Source organism: Caretta caretta, chromosome 22, assembly GCF_965140235.1.
Source record: "Caretta caretta isolate rCarCar2 chromosome 22, rCarCar1.hap1, whole genome shotgun sequence".
Lineage (NCBI taxonomy): Eukaryota > Metazoa > Chordata > Testudines > Cheloniidae > Caretta > Caretta caretta.
In genome coordinates this window covers 14,144,558-14,162,766 of record NC_134227.1, presented here as the reverse complement: position 1 = coordinate 14,162,766, position 18,209 = coordinate 14,144,558, and the positions used below count along the sequence as shown (strand labels likewise).

The window sequence follows — 18,209 nt, the reverse complement described above, 5'->3', positions numbered from 1 at the left end:
CTACAGGAGGGTGTATGTTGCAGGTGGGAGATAAGGGACATTTCTATCAGGACTAGAGGTGGCAAAAATGAGGTTGCTTACGCTGGCAGTGGGAGTGGGAGGTGGCAGGTAAAGCATAAATTAGCCCAAATTTGACTTGGAAGTCCACATTGATTGGCGTGTGAAAGGAATTCATTGCCCTGGGCATCCTTGTGCTACTTCAACTAATGGGCAACCAAGGCCGGGACCTAGGGAAGGCCCTTGGCTCCCAAGTAACGTGTTAGTGTCCCAGATATTTAGGTGCAGGCTCCCCTGGTGTGTATGACATCCAGGGTACCTAATCCTCCCCATTATTGAAAGACAGTGGGGTCTAGTGTGTAGGGCACTAGACTGGGCATCAGGAGTCCTGGGTTCTATTCGCAACTCTGCCACAATGACCTTCTTTTTGACCGTTAGCAAATCATTCCTCTCTGACTGCCTCTTCCCCCAACGTTTGTCTTGACTATTTAGGCATAAGCTATAAAGGGCAGCAACTGTCTCTTTCCATGTGTTTGTGCAGCAGCCAGCACAATGCGGGCCTGTAGATGCTATTATTACAATCACAGGGATATTCTGAATTTTCCTTGCCAGATGGTTTTTATAGAGACCAGGGAGGGTGAGGTAATACATTTTATTGGACCAACATCTGTTGATGAAAGAGACAAGCTTCTGAGCCACACAGAGATCTTCTTCAGGTCTTGGAAAGGTATTACATGTTAGGGTTTTTTAATCTCTATTTATGATGGATGCCTTTTCCTTGCTGGCACTTTTCCCCTCTCCCAGTGGCTGGAACAGTGCCCTGGGATGTTGTCCTGTCCCTGAGGTGCTGGTTACCAAGTAGATCTTTTCACTGAGGCATGGCTAGCTGGTTAAGAAGGTGGAGGTGGGCTTTCCAGAGAGAGAGAGGCTAGGACCCTTCTGGTGGTGCTGCTAGGATGCTGCCCATTGAAGACTGGTCTCCTCCATGAAGCCTGGTGGCCCTCCTGGTTTATGGGTGAGGGGATAAGTTCCCAGCCTGCCCATTGGGTCTGGAGCTCCCCCAGCCTGCCCCTCCGAGCTGGCGTGGGTCAGTGTCTCTTTGTACAAAATGAGGGCAGTCTTGTATCCATGCAGTCACCTGGGGCAGCTCTCCGCTCTCCCAGGCAAAGCATGGTCCCTCCATTCCCTCTCCATGGTCCTGTGACTCCGGCTGCAGCAGAACATCCATTCCCGAACTTCTGTCCTGTGCTCCCCACTTGGAGAATTATGCTTCAGCTCCACCTTCTGGCTTCCTGGCCCATGTACGAGGGAGGGGGTGAGCGGCTGCTGGGATCTGTGCAGAGGGGGGTTGTGGTGGTGCATCCCGAGAAGATCAGGGAGAGGGAGGAAATGGTGTGGAGAATGGGTCCTAGATAGAAAGGGAGTCAGGGGACGAGGTTTGGCCAGAGTGACCCATCCCCTGCAAAACTTAGGGGCTGACCCTACTTAGGATCCAGCAACAGCAGGCGTGGGGAAGATGCGAGGGAGGGGTGCTGAAAAGTTGACGTGGAGAGGCACGCTGGACCCAGCCCAGGCCTTTGGATCCCAACATCCTGGAAGCAGGGATGCTAGAACAATTTGTATAGTGGGGGGTGCTGAGAGCCGTTGAACCAAATTGCAAACCCGGTATGTGATGGAAACCACTTCAAGCCGGGCGGTTTCTGCTTCCCAGCCCCCCTGGTTGGATCTGAATTGTGCTCATGGTCCCCTGTGTCTCTGAATGGCTGAGCCCCCACCTGGGAATCCCAGGAGAGGGAGGGGGCCCAGATGCTGCTGCTGCAGCCCATCTGCAAGGGACAGCTGTCCCGGAGTGTCGTCCCTCCCTCATTCCCTCTGTATTTGGTTGCACGCTGAGCTTGAAACTCTGTGGGAGAGGCTGAGCCAGGGGGGAGCTGAAACCAATTCCTCGAGGGAACATCTCCAAGCATTCCCAGGCTCTGTCCCCGCCTTGCAGGGAGAAGTGCCCCCTGCCTAAGTGGAATAAATTGGTACCGACCATTAGCAGTGCGGGCCCTCCTCTCTGAGGTGGAGGGGGGCTGTCAGTGCTGCTTTAGACACAAACCCTTCCTCTCCCCACCCACCCACCTTCTCCCCCTCTCTCCCACCGCCGCGCTGCAGAGAGCCAGACCTGGGGACGCGGCGCGCACAGCAGCCAGCAGCTGGAGGAGGAGGGTCGCTCTGCTGTCATCTGGCTTGGGTGAAGGGGGAGGCAGGGGGACTCTCGGTTTGTGCTTGGATTAAAACACAACCCCAGACAAAGAAGGCAGAGGAGAGGAGTTGGGCGGGGGGAGGCATATGCCAGGGAGAGGCGTCGCTCTCAATCGTGCCTCTGTTCCCAAGGATTAAGGAATGAATGGGAGCCGCTTCCCAGCTCGCCATGGAGAGAGGAGGCAATTCAGGCTGCCAGGATAAGGTAACTCCCTCTGCTCGGGCTTGCATGGCTGAGCTGGACAGAGTTCCTTTGTGCACCGCGGTCAGCGTCCGGGGAGGGGGCGAAGCCCGAGGTTCGCCAGCCGCCTTCGGATGGTGCAACATGGGCGTAGGGCTGCCCGCTTGTGCAGGGCTGCTGCGGGACTCGACCCCGGTGCGGGGAGCCAGTGCCTCGGAAGTAGCAAGGGGCATTGCTGGGAAGCAGAGAATCTGTCCCTGGCGTACCCAGGCTGTGTCTCCATTGGCACACCTGCTCCCGGGTCTCCTGTAGCGCTGTGCCTGGATGGCTGGGAAGGTGCGAGGGGAGAGCAGTGGGCTAAGCCTCTGCCCCCCACCGCCCCCGCCATGCACAGTGACTGTGTGCGCTAGATATAGCTGGGAGAAGGAAGCCAGGGCAGTGGCTGCATCCTTTGGCTCTTTTCTTAGTCGTTGTCCTCCTGTTAAATGTGGGGAGGGGGCGAATCTCTTTCATACTTACCGGCTCTGGTGCGAGCCAACTTCTGGACTGGCTTAAAGGAAAAGCTTTCAGAGCTCTCTTCCTTGGAGGAAGACATGGGGAAAAGGGATGAGCCCTCCTCTGTTGAGGAATCTGCAGGGCAAGTTATGTTTGGGGGCAAGGAAGAAGGGTGTTTGGGATGGTGCGTGGGGGGGAAGCCTGGTAATGGATAACTAGATCTCTCTTTTTTTTCTTCGGGCCCCTCTCTCTGTGTGACTCATTTCCTGGGTCTGTGCTCCTGGAAGTCATATATCATCTCAGGCAGAGCAGAAAGTGCAAGTTGAAACAGCAGTGGGGGAGGAGGTCACTCAGTCCAGCCATTTCTAGGCGAAGCATTGAAATAATGTTTATGGGTATGAAATCCGACTGGACAAAAGCCCAGGAACTCCCCATTTTGTTGGGAGTCCCTAATTCGATTTTCCGTGCAGAGATTATTGCAGCAGCAAGGGGTATGTCATGTTGTATGCTACCCCCAAGGGCAGTTCAATAGGACTCCAGTTTGGGGGACGCTTGCAGTTAGTTTCTCGCACATGACTTGATACTAAGGGCCCAGCACAGTGGGTGTAATGTTTCACCAACTCGGAAGTGGTGTTGAGTGTGATAATTGCTTCAAGACAAATGTAGGGAGCTTAGTTCAACACTCTTTAGACTCAAAGGGGGGGAGGGATAGCTCAGTGGTTTGAGCATTGGCCTGCTAAACCCAGGGTTGTCAGTTCAATCCTTGAGGGGGCCATTTAGGGATCTGGGGCAAAAATTGGGGATTGGTCCTGCTTTGAGCAGGGGGTTGGACTAGATGACCTCCTGAGGTCCCTTCCAACCCTGATATTCTATGATTCTATGAAAGGGACCATACCAGTCTATTGTATAAATCCGTAATCACTTGTGTCTGTGCAGTGAGCGTCACCAGCTTGTGTAAATGCAGGAGGAGTGCTGTCTAAATTCGAGGCTAGGATGGGATAAATGCACAGTGACTAATCTTTGCTCACACAAGTAGGTTCTTTTAAGTCAGTGGGTCAAATCTTGTCTGCTTTGCTCATGCAAGTACTCCCATTTACTCACTGGCATGAGTGAGGTGGGTAAGATTTGGCTCAGGGGTTATATGAGTAAAGATTACTTATGTGAGTAAGCGTAGGCAGGATTGGGCCCAAAGTGAGAAAGGGGGTGGGGGAAATCAGCGAAAAAAGTTCTTGAACTTTCCATAGCAACCAGTTTTCAAACATGGATGAGTTAAAACTACTTTGCCCAGTGGCTCTGCTTCATCCAGTATAATGCCCAGGTCAGGATCATCCTTCAAACAGATGCCAGTTAAACCCAATGGAAGCTCCATTTTCACTGAGCAGTGCTGAAGCATCAGGGAGGAGGGGGGTCTGGCAGTGAAGGGGTTAAATAATTGAGCTGTGCAAATGGGACAATTCTATCACAAGGGTCCAGTCCTTGATATGGACTGAGGGCCTGGGAAGCAGTCTTTAGAGTGCCAAAGGGGGACTTGAGTTAGAGGTTAAAGGCAGTTGACCCGTCATTTTATTTTCCTCTTTTATACTTCTTGAACTCTGAGTATTGGTTGAACACACGTGTGTGAGGGGGTGTGTGTCTGTGCAGGCATATGTGTAAATTCATCCTGTGGCTGGTGGCTCAGAGCAGGTTTTCTTTTTTCCACCCAGTTGAGTTACAAATCCCTCTAAAAATAGGAGCTCCTAATGAAATGCTGTCAGACCTTCCAAGGTAGCGGTGTGAACTGGAGTCATTAGCAACCCAGCAGCCATCCTAATGAGAGCCAGCTTCCTCAGTACCAGGATATGGGGGCAAGGCTGATGTGAGCTGGGCTGTGGGTGCACCGACTCCCACACTCACGTTTTGTCCGCGCATCCATTCCTTTCCGTGTGATGTTTCCAGGCAAGCACTTAACTGCCAGCAGGGGAACTGCAGGGTTTATTAGGATCTGAGAAGAGCTTTTCAAGGGCCTGATCCAAAGGTCTCAGAAGTCAATGGAAGGCTTGCCACTGATTTTTTGGATCAGGCCCCATGTGTAGGGAAGGACACGGGAAAGGAAGGTGCCTTCAATTCATAATTAAAACAAAGAGAAGCCCCCCACCAACATGAAGGAGGGAGCAAGGAAGCTAGTTCCCATGCAGGAACATTTGGGGTGGGGGCAGCATTTCTCAAAACCTCCCAAGGCGACAGTGAAGATCCCCTCCCCGGACTACCGACTGTTTGGGTTCTGCATGCTGGGGGGCTGGGAGGGTATGTTTGATATCGCTCTGTGCTTATGCATTCTGAAGGCAAAAAAATTGCAGCTCCCTCTGTTAGAGTTGGTCTTGCACTGTTCCACGATCATGCAGGCGACCAATACCAGGATGGGAAGGGGCATTCCTGTCCCCAAAAGTGCAGGAGCATTCGTAACACTTGGAATAGCCTCCCACTTCTTGTGCGCCCCAGGTCTGATCCGGTGGTTCAGTTCTGTTCTTGTCCAGCCCTCATCACTGTAGTAGCAAGTAAGACTCCCATTGGCTACCATGAGTTCTGGGTCAGGTGTCAAACACTCTCTCCTTTAGCAAGAAATCCTCCGTATTCTCCTGTGTCCTCCTGTCTCCACACCCCGACTTTACCTCAGTGTTGTTCCCGTCTTGTCTTTGTCTTTTGTTTGATCCGAGGCAACAAGCTCTTTGGAGCAAAGAGCGTACCTCACGTGCTCTATGCAAAGGGCCGTTTATGGCGCAGTACAAGGAACGATTAGTAGCAATAACTGGGAAGAGCTGCAGTTACCATAATGATGGATGCAACTCCTTTGTGGGGAGAGGAGAGAGAATGCCAATGTGACAGAGAGAGAGATCAACAGGGGGTTTCAGGCACATTTGCATTGTGGAGAGCTCACTGTTAAACAGAGAGGGGGATGGTTTTTAAGGGGAAAGTGGATTTTTCTCAGCTGTCCTTTGAATCCTCATTTTAAGTGCACTAAATAAGCAACAGCAGAAGCCTGGGGAAGTGGAAGGAGCTGGCATCAAAGGGACACTAGGGCAAATATTGCATTCTGAGGAGCTCTTGGTATTTTTTATTTGTGCTGGACCTTTTGCAAGGCCCTTGTGCTCTGTAGCTCCTGTCCCTTCACTGCCAGCTCCAGAGAAGTTGGACAAAAGCCAATTTCTCTCCCAAAGCCTCCTTCAGTGAGTAGGTTAAAATCAGAGCGAAGAGAAGGTGCAATATAGTAGCTCGCACTGTGTCACTGCCCATTTGTCCTGTGGTGATGAATCGAGTCCCAGAGCCTGGCTGAGTTCCAGGGTTTCTTTTTCCTGTGGACTTGCCAGAGGTCTTTTTTTTTTTCTTCCCCACCCCCCTTTTGGACACTTCATCCCTCTGTCTGCATCCCCTTCTTTCAGGGTAAAGACCTCTGAGGCATTCTTTCCCCACCCCTTCACCCAGAGTCCTCCTTCACAGAGAATCAGGCATTTGCTCTGGGAGCCAGGAGGGGCTAAAGCTATAGGAGCCTTGCGTTTGAAGGGGGTATTTAAAAGCATAGAAAAAGTCCATTATCCAGGGAAGGCAAATGGCTGGTGAGGTAGCCTGGTTATCTTGTAACTGCAGGATCTTCCTGTTAAACGTCTGGTGCTGGCTGCTGTTGGAGACAGGCTACTGGACTAGACGGGGCATTGGTCTGATCCCCAGAGATGCAGGAACATTTGGCAGGGTTTCCTTCTAGATCTGTTTCAGAGTAACAGCCGTGTTAGTCTGTATTTGCAAAAAGAAAAGGAGTACTTGTGGCACCTTAGAGACTAACCAATTTATTTGAGCATAAGCTTTCGTGAGCTACAGCTCACTTCATCGGATGCATACAAGGTGCCACAAGTACTCCTTTTCTAGATCTGTGTGTCTGCTGGGAGCAAGGTTCTCTCTTAGCAGAAAGGTCACCAGCGTGGGAGCTTCCTTGGTCCCCTTTCTCTGTAATGTGCAATTTGTCTTTCTGCATAGACCCTGAATCAGTTAGTTGTCTTGGATCTCCATTCTCTCCCCACTCCCAGGGATCAGGCTTCCAGAATATACATCTGGGACAGAGAAGGGGGATGATCTTTGCCAAGGGAAGGCTGCAAATGAAACATCCCAAAGCATCTAGGTCAAATTCATCCTCTCAACCCAATAGGAATTTTGCTTGAGCTAAGATTGGTGGGTGGGATTTATAATATCTGCATCCCAGTCTAGTTACCCACTCTGTCTCCATCGCTGTAGCATCACAGCGCTTCGCCATAGCTAATGACTATATCTCCCCACATCCCTTCGTGGGAGCTACACACCCCAGGGGTATTGAGGCACAGAGAGATGGAGTGACTTGCACCAGGTCACGCAGGTAGTGACAGAGCTGGGAATTGAACCCAATTCTCCTGAGTCCTTGTCCTGTGCCATCCTTGCTCTCCCTGTTAATTCATAAGCAATAATGTCGTGCTTCACTCCCTCCTTTGACAGTTAATATTAATTCTGCATCCTGGCCAATGCAGGATTATTCCCTGTGCATTCTATCCAATCTAAGTTTGAAAAGTGCCAATCAAGGGAGATTTCACCTCTTCCCCATGGGTGACTCTTCCGCAGGCTCCTAGACCTCATTTGCGGGAAATATTTTTCCAACAGTCAGCCTAAATCAGATCCATTTCTTAAAAGCAAACACTGCTTTACACAGTGTATAGTCAGCTGTCTGTGGAATTTGCGAACTCAAACACAAGCAGCTGGGATTTTTAAAGGGGCTGCCTAATTTACAAGCAGTGATATAGTAGGATAGATTCTAATCTCATGCTTCAAAGCATCATCTGAATATGGAAAGTCATTTCCTTGCATTGTACAACCGGACAGGGGAAGGGGCATCCAAGAAGCATCAGATATTGGACACTGCTGGAGGCAGGATACCAGATGAGCTAGCCCAGTGGTCTGATTCAGAAGAGCAAATCTGGTGTCCTTAATAACTCTTGAGATTCTTGCTCTTCCCAGTAAGGTTCTAACTGGCGGTCCTCATGTCCTCTTCTTGACTGAGCCTATCCTGGCCATTTGGGCTCTCAATAAAAGGTTCTGTAATAAGGAATTCAGCAAAGATGACTTCCTGTGGGCACAATGAACCTGCTGCTCTGCGTTAGTCTGGTCCAGAACTTGGGAGTGAGCTGCTCATTCTCTGCAATCCCTCCCCTGAGTTTCTCCACACTCCACCTCCAGAGCAGGATGTGATACCCAACATCCCAAGGCTCTGAGCCCCAGAACCTTTGCTGACCAGGACTCTGCGACATGTTGATGTGCTTCACTGTGTCCAACATCCTCTCTGGAGTGCCTCCGCGCTTTCCGCACAGCTTGCAGTGTCACTGCCTGGAGTGGGTAGGGGATAGACCTGTTCTTAGCCTAGAATGGCAGGCCAGGGCTCTAAACTGCAGCAGAGGGAGTGTGTGTGTACAGCACTCTGCTTAGTGTCCAGTCTAGTGCCTCCTTAATGCTCTAATATGTTCACCAGGGTGTGAATCACATACACACAATAGATTTTCAATTAAACTTCCTTGGGGCCACAACAGCTCTCTGCTGCCACCCAGATGAGCCTCTGTGCCCACTAGTTAGGTGTCACTCCCCCAAATCCCTGGTCAGACAAGCTGCTTATTGCTCTGTTTTTCTCTAGTTTATATGCTGATGTTAAGTGGGGTTGTTTTTTTCCCTCCCACTGGTTCTAACTTGCTGCTAAACAGTTGCACAAAAGTCCTCAGGCACATCGCTGTGCCATCGCTGCACCCCTTCTAAAGATCCTCAGATACCAGGGCCCCTGATAACCATAAGTGTGAGAGCTGCATTATCCACTCACTGCGGGCACGGTGTTCAAATCCGTTTTGAAAGGGAGCGGAAGAAACGTGAGGTGGTGGAGGAAGCAATTATCTAGTGGCTAGAGAAACACACACACACGGCTCCTGGATTCTACTGCCAGCTGTGGCACTGATTTACTGTGTGATCTTGGGCAAGTAACTTTTCTCTCCCTGACTCAGTTTCCCTATATGTAAAACGACGATACTGTTTCCCTACCTCCTAAGGGCGGGGGGAGGGGGTGGAAGAATTAATTTAATGTCTGTAAATCATTTGAGAGCCTCAGATGAAAGATGCCATAGAAGGACAATGTATGTATGAATTGGTGTAGGAAAATCCCCCTTGTAAAGAAGTTTTATCTAATCTGGACGAAACCTACCACGGAGAGATCTGGAGTAAAACCCTGGCAGGGCTAAGACTGCTCCGTCATCCTGTTGGTTCCTTAAGTATATGGACAGCGATTTCCAGAAGCCATTAATATAGTGTCTTCTGAGCAGTATGGTTAATTTAATAATTCATTCAGTATGTCTATGGAAGATCAGCAATTCTGACAGGTTGTCATTAGATAGCAGGCTTTTCTGTATCTCTGATGTCTTTGGCCCACAACCTCAGCAAATTTAGTTTTTCTTGTTTCTTCCTTCCCTCCATCAGGAGAAATTAAAGAATTGCACTAGATGCCGCTAGTCAGAGTTGTTCACCCAAAGGTTTGTAGACAAACAAACATAAGCCCATGTGTGATCACAAGCACACATAGTGACAAGCACCTCCCACACACATCCACATACGTAAACACATTGACATATGCCCTTGCAACATGCATCCCCTCAGATACGTTTAGATGTGCACCCTGTGACATATATATGTATGTGTACTCGTGGTTCTACGTGCATGCACACACTGCAATGCACCCCATGCATGTGTTTGCACATACACTCGATATATAGACACACACATGCACATTGTAGCCTGCATGTCCAGTCTGTGATCTGCAGCTTTCTCACCGAGAAATGCAGACACAGAATCCACCCGCCTCCTCTCCAGATGCCTCATCCTGCCTCTCTGCTAATGGAGGGTTTCTAGACTCTGAAAATTCCACCACTGGGTGTTGGGAACCATCATGTCTTTCAGCAATTTGCCAGCTGCTGCACCCGAGGCCCTTGTTCGCAGCCAGGCTAATGCAGAGATCGTGAACGCACATCAATGCAGTTTCAGCCTTCCCAAAGGGATGAACGGGAGGTATTTAAGGTCTCCAACTGCTACGGGGAAACAAGGCTTTATAGCTGTCTGGTCAGCGGTCCTTTTTAGTGAGCTGGTGATGAGAGAGTCTGCCCTGTGCTCTGGAGACCCTGATTACAAAGGCAGGGGGAAGCTCCCAGTCCCAAAACCCGCTCTGGGCATCTCTCCTGGGTGATGCGCCATGCTCTGCAGGCACAGACTGTGGGTGGCAGTTCATGGTAATGAGGGTGGAAGCAATGCTCAACCCAGGTGGGAAAGAACTGGAAATCCACCAGCACGTGCCAACTCGGCCAAAGGAGAAGAAACAATCCGATTCTAGGATGGAAGGGCAGTTGTGCTGTTCATGTAGAACACCCCAGCTAGCAGGAGCTATGCTCAGGGCAGACTAACCCTAGAAGAACTAGTTACCCTTTCCCCTCGGGTACCGATGTCCACCAAAGGCAGGATTCAGGGTTTTTGGTGGGGCAATCAAATCTGGTTTGGTGTTTGTTAGAAGGAAAATGAGTCCCCTTTCCTACAAATCTAGCTGGCTGAGGCAGCCTGGTCCACTCGCTCTGCCACCTTACAACTTTGGAAATCTTGGGGAATATACGTCTAGTGGGTCTTAGACTGGAATAAAGGGTGAAACTGCAGCTCAGGTGAAGTTGGACAAAGCTGTTTGAACCCTATGCTAGGGTGTTTGCATTGGGTTTCATATTAAATCCTCTGCTCAGGCAGGCCTGCTACTTTGCTATGGACAGTTCCCCTGCAGGCAGGTGAGACCAAAGCTTTTGTAGGAAGAATCCTGAGCTGCTATGAGTATTTTAAGAACAGCTGATGTTTGTTCTCAACAGGAAAGGGTTAATTGGTCACTGCTGACCCACTGCAAGCTCTTACTCGAGTCTGTAATGATAGTTATTGTTTGTTTTACAGTAGTGTATCAAGGCCCCAACAGAGATGTGGGTGCTAGGTGTTGTACATACACACGGTTCCTGCATCAACGAGCTTAATGTTCATAGACAAGACAGACAAAGGAAGCATCATTGCGCCATTTTACAGATGGGTAACTGAGGCCTAGAGAGGAGGTGACTTGCTTGACGTCACACTGGGATCTATAACAGAGCCAGGAATTGACCCAGGCCTCCTCAATCCCAGCCAAGTGCTTTACTCACAAGACCATCCTTCGTCTCAACGTGCAGAGCAGGGTTTCTTATAGCTGAGTGGAGCCGCTGGTCCTCTGGCATGATTTGAGGATGAGACCAGAGAAAGGGAAGGTTCATTTCTAGGAATTTTCTCCTAGCTCCAGGCTGTAGTTTCTCAAAAGGCAACGAGAGCACAATCACAGCTGGATTGACTGGAGCAGTGTTGATACATGTTTAAAAGGCTGTGCACTCGTCATCTTCCACCACTGGAATGTACTGCTTCAAATTATAATTGGGAATAATCCCTATTTAACCCTGGGCTGTTACAGGGCAGTGAGCTACAGGGCCCAGGGAGGCAAAGTTCTCACTAAATCCCTTATTAAAAATCCCCTCCACTTATTACCCCTTAAGCTCTGTCATCCCCTCTGAAATACCAGCAACCAGTTCTCTATTTCATGGAATGCGGAAACTTGAGTTTAAAGTCCTGCTCCCAGTACCCGGCCCATGCAGTCTCATGTACAGAGCTGGGTTGCAATAATCCTTTGCTGTCGTAAAGCGCCCCTCACCAGCGGAACATGGATGGCTTTGCAATCATGTTAATTACTATTATTATCCCCATTTTAAAGATAGGAAACTGAGGCACAGAGAACAATGTGATGAGTCAGAAATAGAACCTAGGCATCCTGGCCCCTAACTCCCTGCTCCAACCATGTCATTACTGTACAATTGTATAATAAGTTGCATTACCTCTACCTTTAGTTACAGGAGTTTGATACTCCTCTCCTTATCTCAGTTGTTCTGCAAGATGTTGGTTCTTAAGCATCTCTGCAAGCAACACAGTCTTTTCCCCTCCTCCCTGGACTCACACCAGAAAGAGCTAAGGGTGCTAGTCCAGGGAAGGAAAAGGCTTGACTCAGATGGTTTTCCTTACCTTCCGTTAACTTGGAAAGAGACCAATGATGAAAGGCTGGACTCAGGTCTGGATTTCATGAATGGATGGATGCAAAGAGCCAAGTGGGATTCTGGGGGGATTTGGATGCCTGCTCCAGGATTTGTCCCCCGCGCAAAGGGTTTATAACTTTTGCAGCATTATGGTAACCTAAAACCAGCACAATTCAGTGCTCAATTCAGCTCTCAGGAAAGTCAAAGGCAAAACTCCTATTGCCTTCAATGGGAACCATGATCCCATCTAATCAATGTAGTTCTTGATTTCCCACACTTTCTCTCTGACTGTACAAGTGCATCTGAGCTAGCCAGGGAAAAAGAATTTTTATGCACAACTGTGAGTGTGTAATCACGTGCATGTGGATGTGGAGGGGCTGAGCAAGCCGTAATAGTAACTCTGGCTCTGAGCAGCCCTTTGCAGCCTATTGTATGGAAACACAAAGTGACAGTGGACTGAGTGCCTGGGGTATCTCGCCCTGGGCTTGTCTATAAATATCAGCATGGCTCTGAGATGGTCCAGCTAAACTCTTAGCTTTCTCATTTGCTCTCTCCTTCCCCATCCGCTTCTCTCTTAAGCCTCCAATGTGCAAAAGAAACACACACACATATTTATCCGAACAACAGTGACCCTGTTAGAGGCCAGGCTATAAATACCGGAGGTGACCCTGCACGTGCAGATACAGGGAGAATCCAGTTGCTGTGCGAATGGAAGGGGGAGAAATGGGTGCAGAGCCCTGGAGAATAGACTGTGGGGAATGCTCCTGCTTTGGCCAGTGGGGGACAGACAAGGATTTTTCGATCTTAACGTCTGTCGAAGGTGGTGCATCAAGAAATAGGGAGCAAGACCAGCTATGCTGAACCACCGACATCCCCATTCCCCGGTGCTGCTATTGGCAGGAGGGATCCAGTGGATTTTTCCCCAACTTGAGCCTTGTCTCATGCAACAGCCGGAACTAGGCCCATCCTGTGCTGACTGCATTGCAGAACTGGCCTAGAGGAGAGGAGTTGACACTACTGGAGACACTGCTCTTCCAATGAGGACTTCAGCCAAAGTCCCTTTTGCCCATCTCTGCAGTCTGTGCAAGGGGAGGACATTACATATTGTCATGTGTAACATTCTGGGCCGGACTTTCCCTTGTGTCCCCCCGCCTCCACACACTAGTGCAAATCACTTCCCTGCATCAGCCGGGGCTGCTGTGGCCCAAGGGGAAGGGGTCCACCCCCAGGGGCATGATAGACAGTGGTGCTTTCAGTGCTAGATAAGGGCTGCTTTAGATGCTGCCATTACTGCAGCAGGGGGGGATGCACTGAATCAGCATATTTCCACCCCCTCCGGGTTCCTTTGCCAAAACCTTCCCAGCAGCATTGCTCACATTAACCCCGGGGAGGTTGAGCCTACTGGTAGATTTTCTGCAGGTGTAAACCGGAAGCAACGGTAACCCTCCCTCTCTCAGTAAATCTGTTGATCTACCAGGAGGCATAGGAGGCATTGCCCAACATAGGACAGCTGCTACACTGCCCTGAACAGTCAGCTAGGGCACATTCAGACCTGGTGAAAGCAGGTGCAACTCCACTGATGGGGATTTGCAGCATACCTGAGCTTGTGACTCCGTATCAGATTCCTTCTTAGCCTGTGACTCTGTGCGTGCTTGGGGCAAAGGGCCGAGTAACACCCAGTTCTCTTCTTTTCTTTCCTCCTCATCATTCTCTCATTCTGCAGGGAGCTGCTTCGCTTCCCTCCTGTTTTCCCCAGTCCATGATCCCTCCACCGCAGAGTGCAGGGAGCTGTAATTGAAAACCCACAGGAAGGGTTGGAGTTTGTGGAGTGTATGGGAAGTGAGTGATGCTGCACTGTAGCTGTTAGTGAGGTACATTAACCAGACGATAAGGAGGAGCTTTGCTAGATTATTAATGCTCATCCTTCACCTTAATGAAGCCATAAAACCCACTAGTGGGATTAAACCAGGAGAGAAATGCTGTAAAGTTCCCCTTCCAGACCAGGCAGAGGAAGAGGTGTCTGCACAACAGGAACTTTGTTACAGGCTGGATTCAAAGCCAGGAAACCACGTTGGCCCATCAAGAGAGATTTGAACATTCTTAGGGGTGGAAGTCCTGGAGGGCTGAGCTTCTGTGGATGGGAAAGGATTCCTTCACAGAATAACCCTGCAGTCCTGTTAAACTGAGCTTTGGTCTTCTCACATCTTGGAAGCTAAGCAAGGTTGGACTGGGTCAGTATGTGGAAGAAAACAGAACCGAAAACGAAGCAATGCAGGTAGGGTTGCCAGGCGTCCAGTTTTCAACCAGAACACCTGGTGGAAAAGGGACCCTAGTGGCACCAGTCAGGCTGCTAAAAGTCCGGTCAGCGGTACAGCGGGGCTAAGGCAGGCTCCCTGCCTGCTGTGGCTCCACATGGCTCCCAGAAGCGTCTGGCTCCTCAGCGCAGGAGCACAGTGGGAACCACAGCCAATTGGAGCTGCTGGGCAGTGCCTGCAGGCGCGGGCAGTATGCAGAGCCCCCTGGCTCCTCTGCCTAGGAGCTGGACATGCCTGCCGCTTCTGGGAGTTGTGCGAGGTAAGTGCCGCGTAGCCGGAGCCCTGACCCCCTCCTGCACCCCAACTTCCTGCCCCAGGTCAGAACTCCCTCGCAGAGCCCTGCCCCAGCCCAGAGCCCCCTCTTGCAGCCCGAACCCCTCGGCCCCAACTCCAGCCAGAGCTCTCACCCCCTCCTGCACCTCAACTCCCTGCCCCAGCCTGGTGAAAGTGAGTGAGGGTGGGGGAGAGTGAATGATAGAGGGAGGGGAGATGGAATGAGTGGGAGGCGGGGCCTCAGAGAAGGGGCAGAGCCTTGGGGCAGCGGCTGGGGCAACGGTGTTCGGTTTTGTGTGACTAGAAAGTTGACTAGCTAAATACCAGGGGTGAATTGGTGATTTCAGATGGCCCTATCCTCCTGAAGTCTGTATTGAGACTATACCCCAGCATGACGTCAGGGGTTGATGAAGGCACAGGTTTTTTTGGATGAGATGTAAAATCAAAGTACTGACCACTTCTTTGTCTGAGACTTTGCACGAGTGTGTGGAGGTACTGGTAAGAACCCTAAGGCTAAATTCCAGGGAAATGTACTGCATTCTGTCTTTCTATATTCCTCCTGTGGTTTCAACGGAATACAGGATTCTTCTTCCCTGGTTGTCCTAAACTGGTGTATAGTGCTGTTGTGTCTCCCTACCCGGAAGTGGCTGTGCTTCAGTGATGTGATACCAATATCAAGAGGCTTCGATGTATACATGTTGGGTTCCATTTCCTAGCAGGGGGTTGTAGAAATCAGAGCTAAGGAAGTAAACTGCAAAGCTTAATTCTTTCAACTTTTTTCCTCTTCTGGTGGAATAGCCAGTCATGATTTTCTCTGAATTATTTGAGTTTATTGGACACTTCTCTGAATTTTTTATTCTTGTGGATTGGATGATTTTGTTTCTTTTCCCATGTTTAGCTGAGCATGCAGAATATTTCATTAGACTCATTAGATTAAGGCCAGAAGGGACCATCATGATCATCTAGTCTGACCTCCTGCACATCACAGGCCACAGCACATCAAACACCCACTCTTGCAATAGGCCTGTAACCTCTGGCTGAGTTACTGAAGTCCTCAAATCTTGACTGAAAGATTTTTCAAGTGACCGAGAATCCACCATTTTAGCAGATTCTTGCATGGAAAAATTGAGAGCTAAAGACCTAGGTTTTTGACATAGCACCACAAGACATTCTCAAAAGCAAATTAGGGAAATGCAGTTTAAATGAAATTAGTATAAGATGGGTGTGAGTGCAATTTGTTGAAAGTCTGTACTCAGAGTAGTTATCAATCGTTCGCTGTCAAACAGGGAGGATGTGTGTAGTGGGCTCCTGCAGGAGTCAGTCCTGGGTCCACTGCTATTCAATATGTTCATTAATGACTTGGATAATGGAGTGGAAAGTATGCTTATCAAATTTGCGGATGACACCAAGCTGGGAGGGGTTGCAAGTGCTTTGGAGGGCAGGATTGGAATTCAAAATGATAGTCTTCAAATATGTTAAGGACTGTTATTAAGAAGAAGGTGATCAATTGTTCTTTATGTCCACTGAAGATAGGACAAAAAGTAATGTGCATAATCTGCCATGAGGGAGATTTAGCTTAGATATTAGGAAAAACCTTTTAACTCTCAGGGTAGTTAGGCTCTGGAATAGGCTTCTAGAAGCCCCATCATTGGAGGTTGTTAAGAACAGGTTGGATAAACATCTGTCAGGGATGGTCTAAGTTTACTTGGTCCTGCCTCAGTGTCGGGGGATGGACTGGATAACTTCTCAAGGTCCCCGCCAACCCTACATTTCTACAGTTCTGTGCTCGGTACTGGAGACCCACTCTTCAGTGCATCTCAGGGGTGATTCTGATGGGAATGCCAATTCCATTCCTTTCCAGTTACTTTTCTTGAGCAGCTTTGAGATGCAACTGATTCCTACATGACTAACCCTTGGGGTTCTCACTGCTGATCCCCTGCTATTTCCCTTCATTGCCAAGTCCTTCAAGCACAAGCAGCAAGTATCTAGCCGAGAAGGGGATGGTTTTGTGGGGTGTCAGGCAGAAATATCTGAGTATAATGATACATCAGGGAAGAATGTTGGCTCCTCAGCACTGGGAAGGAGCTTTCTGGGGCCCAGTAGATGCAGCTCCTTCTTCTGCCACCAGCCTGGCAGGGAGAAGGAAAACCATAATAAAAGGTGCCTTTCTACAAATAAAATGAAAGCAAAAAGTCAGTGGGATGGGTGTCAGCAGGCTCAGTTCGTACCACTTGCTGCTCGAGCAGTTGCCTGTGGTGCCCATAAGTTGTTGTGGCTACTACTGCAAAAGAACCGTAACGAGCTGCTGTGTGCATGCCATTGCCCTCTGCCAGATGCAATAGGCTCTGCACTGTTAGCAGCTGATGGGGATTCTCATGGTGCTCAAATGTTTGGGGATGCTGTAGCTCTGGCAGTAGGAGGATCAGGGTTTGCTGTTGCCCTGTTCACAGCATGCAGCATACTGACAGTTGTGAAGCTCTAGGTGACAACAGATTTGTTACAATAGTTTAATGCCTTCAGCTCCTCTTCCCCCTCCAATTTATCTTTTAATAACACTGCCAATATTATTTTTCATCTCTGCCTCACATGCCCCGCTCACTCCACGCTTCACCCGGCAGTCCTTTCTGTCTCACCCGGACCGCTCACACAGCAACGCTCTAATGGGAAGAGACACCGTCGGCTGCAGTTAATAACTAATGTTACAGACTGAGTCATTCCTGCTATGTGGGAGTTGCAAACTGTTCAGCAAGCCAGAGCTGGGACCCCATTCTGAGGGTTAAGAGGATTGGTTCTGATTTGGGTCTGGGTCATGGGCACTCCCATAATGCCAGTATTTCATCTATAGTGCTTTCACCTGTGGATTTCAGAGCACTTCCTAAAGCTGCCAGTGTTGTTTAGAGGTGGAGAAACTGAGGCATAGAGAGGGGAAGCCACTTGCTCAAATAGGAGTCAGTGGTAGGGCTGTGATGAAACCCAGGCCTTCCAACTCCTATCCTGGTGCCCTCTCCACTGAAAAGGCAGCATGTCTAGAACAGGTGAAAGGAAATGCTTTTTTTATACAATACGTAAGTGACTTGAGAGAATTTGCTTTTGCAGAATATTGAAATACATCTGTGGGCATGGAGGGATTTTATGGCTCTCTCTCTGTTGCACACGATGGTCACTGGGGGGTCTTCATCACGGCAACAAGGCTGGCACTTGGATCCTCCTTTTCAAAAAACTCCTACCCCTTGAGCTAAAAGAAAATCTCCATTTGCAGCCTGAGGCCGGCGAGCACTTCTGGATCCACCAGTAGAGGACAATGGTTCTCCCTCTATTCCCAGCTGCCTCCTGTGCACTGGCTTATTATAAATTGAGACAAATAGCTTAGTATGTTTCATTTTGCTTTTAAAGTTCAGTCACTTACAGGAATAATATCTGCAGTGTTGAAGGGTAAGTGCTTTCAACTCTCATGCTTTAGGACATTTGCTGAGGTAAAAAGAAATTGCCCACCCAGGGTTAGTATTGCACATGAAGGGGCATTATGCAGGAGTGTACGCTTTCCAGCAT

General features: G+C 49.4%; 2 protein-coding genes and 1 long non-coding RNA gene across 11 annotated transcripts in view; 1 reads left to right on the top strand and 2 right to left on the bottom strand.

The window, feature by feature from the left end:
* Positions 1–635: 635 nt before the first annotated feature.
* Positions 636–3,502, bottom strand: LOC142069798 (uncharacterized). Its single transcript, XR_012665771.1, has 2 exons — positions 2,945–3,502; positions 636–1,405 (listed from the first exon to the last, which is right to left on the bottom strand). It is a non-coding gene; the product is annotated as an uncharacterized LOC142069798 (long non-coding RNA).
* Positions 1,987–18,209, top strand: part of B3GAT1 (beta-1,3-glucuronyltransferase 1) — a 51,395-nt gene continuing 35,172 nt past the window's right edge. For 4 of the 8 annotated variants that reach the window (XM_048827231.2, XM_048827234.2, XM_048827230.2 and 1 more), the window contains exon 1: positions 2,053–2,449. The gene's annotated coding sequence lies outside the window, so the exon portion shown is untranslated. Of the gene's footprint in view, positions 2,450–18,209 lie in introns of all 8 variants that reach the window. The other 4 variants (XM_075122217.1, XR_012665770.1, XM_075122219.1 and 1 more) reach the window with 4 other exon arrangements.
* The window catches only part of GLB1L2 (galactosidase beta 1 like 2), a 90,956-nt gene continuing 85,475 nt past the window's right edge, over positions 12,729–18,209 (bottom strand). Inside the window, exons 19-20 of one of the 2 annotated variants that reach the window (XR_007353515.2) lie at positions 13,671–13,860; positions 12,729–13,151 (exon numbers count right to left, since the gene is read on the bottom strand). The gene's annotated coding sequence lies outside the window, so the exon portion shown is untranslated. Of the gene's footprint in view, positions 13,152–13,670; positions 13,861–18,209 lie in introns of those variants that run through there. The other variant, XM_048827227.2, reaches the window with a different exon arrangement.